The sequence below is a fragment of the Symphalangus syndactylus genome, chromosome 2, assembly GCF_028878055.3.
Source record: "Symphalangus syndactylus isolate Jambi chromosome 2, NHGRI_mSymSyn1-v2.1_pri, whole genome shotgun sequence".
Lineage (NCBI taxonomy): Eukaryota > Metazoa > Chordata > Mammalia > Primates > Hylobatidae > Symphalangus > Symphalangus syndactylus.
In genome coordinates this window covers 127,094,788-127,102,890 of record NC_072424.2, presented here as the reverse complement: position 1 = coordinate 127,102,890, position 8,103 = coordinate 127,094,788, and positions in this window count along the sequence as shown.

Here is an 8,103-nt window from a genome sequence, read left to right as displayed (position 1 = left end):
CTCTTGCTTCAGCCTCCTGAGTAGCTGGGACTACAGGCCTGCACCACCACGCCTGGCTAATTTTTGTGTTTTTAGTAGAGACTGAGTTTCACCATGTTGGCCAGGCTGATTTTGATCTCCTGGCCTCAAGTGATCTGCCCGCCTCAGCCTCCCAAAGTGCTGGGATTACAGGCGTGAGCCATTGCACCCGGCCTCTGATGTGAATTATAATGGCTGCTGGTAAGACCAGTGGCCAATAGACACTAATGTAATTACTATAGTCTCTTGACCAGAATTAAACATTTCAAGCCAGTGCTATACCATGACAATTTTCTACTAAAATCAGATAGATTCTTAACACAGTTTTTCTCTTCCACTGTAATACTTTCATTTTCTGCTATATATGAAATACATAAAAAGGTTAATAGTTGTGCAGTCAAGGAAGAAAAATAACTCCCATATTCATTTAGCATGAAAAGATTCTTTAAGCAAATCCCCAGTCAAAAGTTATGATTGATAGTAATAATAGAGATAAGCATGTTTTTAATTCAAAATTAACATAAGCAGAAGGAGTGTACTTTGCCAGTTATGGAATTAATCCCTCTAGCTGAGATTATCTTCAAAATTTTCAAACAGGTTCTGTCAAGTGGGAGAATATAATATCATTTTATAGAATTAGTGTCTGAAATAAGAAAAATTAACATTTCTTTGTGCGTGTGCATGTGTGTGTGTCTTAGATTTTGTAAAATATCTTCCACATTCTAATTCTTCCTTAGAATAAACTTAAAGAGTAAATACTATAATCTCCAATTTATAAATGAAAAAAAACCTGAAGCTCAAAAAGGTTAAATGACTGTTTTAGGTTACAGGTGTAGTAAATAGTGGAGTCTTTTTTTGTGGTTGTTGAGACAGGGTCCCTCTCTGTCATCGTAGTGTGATCAACACAGCCTTGACCTCCTGGGATCAAGCAAGTCTCCCACCTCAGCCTCTGGGGTAGCTGGGGCTACAGGTGTGCACTACCACACCTGGTTAAGTTTTTGTATTTTTTGTAGAGATGGGGTCTCCCTATATTGGCCAGGCTGGTCTCAAACTCTAGGCTCAAGCCGTTGCCCACCTTGGCCTCCTCAAGTGCTGGAATTACATGTGGCTGAGCCATGGGCTGGGCCAATAGTGGAGTCTTAATTTGAAATAATGTTTTCTGATTTTATTTTTATTTTTTTCTTTCTCCTTTTCTTCTAATGATTTAAAAACTAAATGTCTTTTCCCAAAGAATGCCATTCTGAGGAATAGCATGCATATTTTCATATACCTAGACTAATGCCATCGTAGCTTTGAATATAATCTCCTGAAATCCTTTAAGATTGCTTAATTTTTTTTCAATTAAATTGTGATTTAGTACTAATGGGTTCTTTGAGTATTTTAAGTTGGTGACTCTATTTTTTAGGCAAAACAGACTAAATTTATAATGACATTGTGAAATATAAAGTAATTGTTTTCAGAATTTTCATAATCCAATGTATTGTCCCAGAAAATAAAATATTTTTTAGCAAATAGGGAACCTGCAGTATAATCAGAAAAAACACTAAGCAGAAATATCAGTATTTCATGAACATCATAAATTATTTTTAAAAGTGGTCCTTCATTAAAACATATATTGGTTTAAGGCCAGGCATGGTGGCTCACCCTTGTAATCCCAGCACTTTGGGAGGCCGAGGTGGGAGGACCACTTGAGGCCAGGAGTTCGAGATCAGCCTGGGCAACATAGTGAGACCTTGTCTCTACAAAAAAATAAAAATAAAAATAAAAAAAAGTATCCAAGTGTAGCGGCATACCCCTGTAGTCCTAGCTACTCAGCAGACTGAACTGGGAGGATCATCTGAGCCTAGGAGTTCAAGGATGCAGTGAGCTATGATCATGTCACTGCACTCCAGGTTAGACAATAGAGCAAAACCCAATCTCAAAAAGAGAAAAAAAAGTGTGCATAAATATGTATTTAAAAATTACTTGAATTGAACATGCTAATTGAAAAAAATTAAAACAATGCAGCAGGGTATGAACTAAAAAGTTTGAGATCCTCTTCTCACCCAAATCATTATTTGTGTGTATGTATCTTGTCAAATCTTTCTAATCATTCATTTTTAAAATGAGAAGTCACAGATATGACTAATAAATGAAATGCGTGATCCTGGATTGGATCCTGAATTTAAAATTGATTCTATATTGATAATGGCATTGTATCAATATTCACTTTCTTCAGAGTGATAATTGTATTGTGATGTAGAAGAACGGCCTTGTTTTTAGAAGATATGTGATAAAGTATTGGGTTGAACTGTCAAGGTGTCTGTGTCTAACCATCAAATGGAGGAGGAAGGGATGGAAAAAGGAAAAGAAGAAGAGAGGGAAGGAAAGAGGGAGGAGGAGAAGAGAGAGAGAGAGATAGAGAGGATGAATGAGAGAAAAAGTAACTGTGGAAATTTTACCAATTAGTGAATCTAAGTAAAGAATATCTACATTTTATTGTATTATTCTTGAAACTTCTCTGATGGTCTGAAATTTTTCGAAATAAAAAGAACAAGAGGGAAAAAAATAGAAGATATCATAACAATGTGCTATAATGAAAATAGCTCTTTGGTGCTAGAAATATCTGTGTTCAATTCCAGGCTACGGATTACTTAATGGTCAGGTGACCTTGGCCTAGCTAGTTAACCTCTGAATAATTCAGCTTTACCTCCTTAAAATAAAAGTACTATCTACCTTGAAGCATTCTTCTAAGAATTGTATGAAAGAAGTCCTGACCTACAATATTCTCAATACATATTGGTTCTCCTTTCCTCTAAACTAACACCCATTTTCTTTAATAATAACTTATGTGAGAACTTTCTGTTTACAGTAATGTTAATCTAAATTATTCAAATCAATTTCCCCTCTCCTTCCCCCAGCTGAAGACAACTAAAAAGGCTGGATATAACATTTAAAAACATTTCTTGAAATATTGAAGAGATGACAAGACAGTAAGACATTTTTAGGCCAAACATGGAAGGAAAATGAGAACCCACAGAGAAAAGCAAGAAAGAAGTCACTTTTGCGTTGACGTCATTTTATAATTCTTTAATATTAGAACCCTCATTTGACAGGCTTGAGGACCTGGAAGACAAAAATCAAAGTCCAGAGCTTGCTCGGAGTGGAGTTTGAACCAGTGATGCCTCTCGCAGTAAGCTGAGACTTCAAAGGGCTACAACCTGGGGGTCAACCACAAGCAAGACAACCAGCTCTGTTCAAATCCCCTAGTCAGTTTGAATTGCCTCTGACCCTCATGGGCAGGAGCAAGCACAGATCCTTTCTTGAGCAAAGTTCCTTCACTGTAAGCCTCAAATTATTCCTATAAATCCTTTTAAAAACACATGTGTAATGCATCAAAGATAACCAGGCGTGGCTTGGTGCAATGCCTTATGCCTGTAATCCAGCACTTTGGGAGGCCTAGGTGGGCAGATCACGAAGTCAGGAGTTCAAGACAAGCCTGATCAACATGGTGAAACCCCGTTTCCACTAAAAACACAAAAATTAGCCGGGTGTAGTAGCATGCGCCTGTAGTTCCAGCTACTCAGGAGGCAGGAGAATTGGTTGAACCAGGAGGCGGAGGTTGCAGTGAGCTGAGATCGTGCCACTGCACTCCAGCCTAAGCAACAGAGCAAGACTCCGTCTCAAAAAAGAAGGAGAAAAAAAGATAACCACGCACAAAGATAAGTATAACTGAGAAGAGTAAATATGACACATTTCAAATAATCAAATGTAACTACCAAAAGCAAATTAAAAGCATAACTAAAAGTTTTGAACTTAGCAGATAGTTTTAACATTAGAGGCAACTAAAGATGAAATCAGTGAACTATAAAGTATATCAGAAGAAATTATCCTGAAAACAACATATAGAAACAATATGAAAGAGGATTATAAACATAAAGGATACTGTGTGAAGATCTAACATAGGTTTAACTGGAGTTCCAGAAGGAGGGGACAGAGACAAGGGAAAAAGTAATATTTGAAGAGATAATGGCTGAGAATTTTCCAGCCATGAATGATAACAATTCACAGATTACAGATGACCAGTAAATCTCAAGCTGGGTAAATTGAAAAAAAAAAAAGAAAAAAAGAAATCCTTACTTAGAACCCACTGTAGTGAAACAGTAGAAAACCAATGACAAAAAAAGTCTTAGTACAGAAAAAAAGACAGATTATCTTCAAAGGAGAGATAATGGGGCCAAGTAAAGGCCTAGATAGCCTCACTGGCAGCTCTACTAAACATTTATGAAAGAAATCAGGTCTCTCACAAATTCTTCCAGAGAATCTTGACCCTGTTTTAACCTCCACTCAAGATGAAAACTCTATTCAACTTTGTTTGGGAGGTTTTGGCAGTACAGAAGGTGAGAAGGAAACAGAAAGTATAATGACTGGAAAGAAGAAACAAAACTGTAATTTACATGATATGACTGTGTCTTTTTCTTTACCTGTGTGTTATATTTCACTCTAAAAATGTTTTAACAGCCTTATATTTTCATAACATTTTACGGTTTTTCAAGACACTCTTACAATAATGATCTTATTTGATTGCCACAATTCTGTGAGGAGAACTAAAGTTCAAAGAAGTTGAGTCACAAAGCTGGCCAGTGGGAGAATTTGCACCAGAACCCAGGTCTACTGTGCCTTTCCAATTTGTAGGTATCTTGCTATGGCATTCAATGTAATGACAGTTGTTCATAAAGTAATCCATTTGTTTGGGAACATAATTTACATTATGTGATGTGCTATTGGTTATAAAGTGATACAAAACTATTCATGACCGTGGAATTAGATAGGAGGAAGAAGCTATAACTTAACCAAAGCAGCTTTTTTACTTTGCTTATGAAAAGAGCAGATGCTCAAAGTATATTAGAAGCCATTTATAGCGCTGGTGTTATAGGCTAAATTGTGTTCCTCCAAAATTCATAGATTGAAGTCCTAACCTTCAGTATCTCAGAATGTGACTATACTTAAAGATAGGGTCTTTTCAAAGAGGTGAAATTAAAATGAGGCCATTAGAATAGACCCTAATCCATATAATTGGTGTCCTGAGAAGAAAAAATTTGAACACAAATGGGCACAGAGGGAAGACCATGTGAAGATACAGGGAGAAGACGCCATCTACAAGCCAAGGAAGGAGATCTGGAACACATCCTTTCCTCAAAGCCTTCAGTAGGAACCAATCCTACCAATACCCTGATCTCAGACTTCCAGCCTCCAGGACTGTGAGAAAATACATTTCTGTTGTTTAAGTGATTCCAGTCTGTGGTACTGTTATGGCAGCCCTAGCAAACTAACATAGCTACTGACTAAAACAAAAGAAAGGCCATTACTCTCTAGCAAAGTCAGATATAATCAGATACTGGATTTATACAGCAATTCTTAGGTTGTTTTTTTTTTTTTTTTTTTTAGCTCTTCACTTATAACTTTAAAAACCTCCTATTAATTTTCTTTTCAGGGAAAATAACTTTGCTACTGAGTTTTTGATACTCTCTAGTCTCTATCTGCCTTTTCACCATTGAAACAAATTTTTTATAACATTATATATTGGATCAATTGAGGTTTCATAGTAATTAAATTATTATGTTATAGCAGAATAGCCACTTCTATGATGGTTCTTTTCATATTATCAGATGATGTAAATGAGGTTGTATTATCTGTGAAGTGATCCAACACCATTTTGGAAGATATTATAAATTTCACTTTAACAGAACATGTTAAGCTTACATTTAGGGGGACATATTTTTGAAGAGTTAACATAAATGCTAATTTATTAACTATCTGAAAAGGCACTGGGACCCTATCATTTATGCCCTTCTCTACCCAGGCTGAATGTACCTGGAACATTTGGTCTTTCATTCATTAAATTCAACATTCCAGCGGAAAATGCTATTGGAATGTGCAAAGATTCAAACAACAAGCCAGGACAGCTGCATCTGAGACCAGTTCTATTTTGAAACCAGAAAACCCATGCAAATAAACAATAGCAACACACATAAGAAGTGAATTAATGACAGCTTACTGGAGATGACTCAAAAAGAGAAAAATTTCAATTGCACTTTCCAGCCTTCTCTCAAGGATAAAAAGAAGTAGATCCTGAATCAGATGGTAGATTTATGTAAAACAAATTTATACTATATCACAAAGAATAAAAAATTTCAGAACATTTTATACTCAATGATTTTTTTCTAAATGAAATAATTCCATGTACACTTCCCCCCACATTTCTCTGTCAACAATTCCAAAAAGAGGAAGAAATCAGAAGTTTTCTAATGTATTGCCATTTTTGGGCCCCTCTAACCAAAGGCCCGAAGTCACGAAGCCTGGCCTGAGAAGGCCATTTCTGGAGTTCTCATGGTTGTTTTCACGGGAAGCAAAGCTCAATGGGAAACTCCCAACTTGCCAACATTTCAATCAGGAAAACTAGTGAAGATATGTACCTAGAGAAATTAATTTATTCATCTGGCCAAAAAATTTTTATTCAGTCCTCATATATTGAGTAACAATGAAAAAATTTTATAATTAGATTAGGTTATATGGTACTTTTATTAATGAAAGACAAAGGAATTTAATTAAGATTAAGAACATTAAAGAAATTGGTCATACGGTTAGCTATGAAAAAACTCCCAAGAAAGCTCATTGTTGCTTAAGAGTATATTAATTTTAGAAACTTCAGGGGTGCTTTTGTTCCAAATCAAAAATATGCTGGATTTCTTTATATGTCATTTTTATGCTCCTTAATTTACCTATTTGAATACTGTCAACAACATAGTTCAGTGTTTTTTCAAAAATAAAATTTAATGACTGGTTCTTCTTCCATTTAAAACAATTTCTTTTATTCCCTTTTTCAAAGTTTATTTTATTCTCTTTTTCAAAGTAAGGAGAAATTCTAGAAATGCTTGCTGGCGTAGTCTCGCTGTTTAAACTTGTTATTTTACAGCCAGTCTGTTGCTTACTAATAATTTTAATTGCATCAATCACTCATTCTGAAATTGTGCTTTTTATCTTGACTTGTTCAGTTCACATGCACTCCTGATTATGAAAGAGTGTTTTTCTGGTGCTCCAAGTCACTGGAAAATGAGGGGAGTCAGTTTTTGTTGTAAAATATGTACTAAACCATTTACTCTTTACAGAGCATTATACTATCAGAGGCATTATGCCTCTGTCTAGTGAATCAATCTGCTTAACATTCTTATACTTACATTCTGCAAAACCCAGTCCCTGATCACATCTCTGGAAGGCTTCTAAGATTACTCCTTTATAAAGTTTCTCATTTAGGTCTTAATTTGCAAGAAGTTTAATGAATGTTCATTGGTATGTTGTTTTATAACTTTTCTAATTATTTAGTTCTTATGATCTGTCTTCATAGCTAGACTATAAACTTTCAAGGGTTGGCAGCATGTCTTCTACTATTTATATGACCAGCAACATCACTGTGATTAGTACTCATTCACCTAGAAATCTAAAATAATATATATAGATTATTATTATTTTTTTTTTTTGGAGACAGGGTCACACTCTGTCACCCAGGCTGGAGTGCAGTGCTGTGATCTTGGCTCACTGCAACCTCCACCTCCCTACTTCAAGTGATTCTCCTGCCTCAGCCACCTGAATAGCTGGGATTACAGGTGCCCACCACCACGCCTGGCTAATTTTTGTATTTTTAGTAGAGACGGGGTTTTGCCATGTTGGCCAGGCTGATCTCGAACTCCTGACCTCAAGTGATCTCCCCTCCTCGGCCTCCCAAAGTGCTGGGATTACAGGCGTGAGCCACTGCACCCAGGCTGGTGTGAGAATTTTGACCTGCTTCATTTCCAGCCTGGGCAGGTTCACTCCTCCTTAGGCAACCTGGTGGTTCTCTGCTCCAGGGAGGTCACCACATGGATGCCAAACTTAGTGCAGACACCTGACTGGCTTAGAGCACTATGGCCCACATCTCTTGTGCTCAAGCGATCCTCTCATCTTAGCCTCTGGAGTAGCTGGGACTACAGGCAGGCACCACTGTGCCTGGCTTAAAATAATATTTCTACTGATAACATCCAGTCACAGTAAAATTCTGAAGTGTTTTCT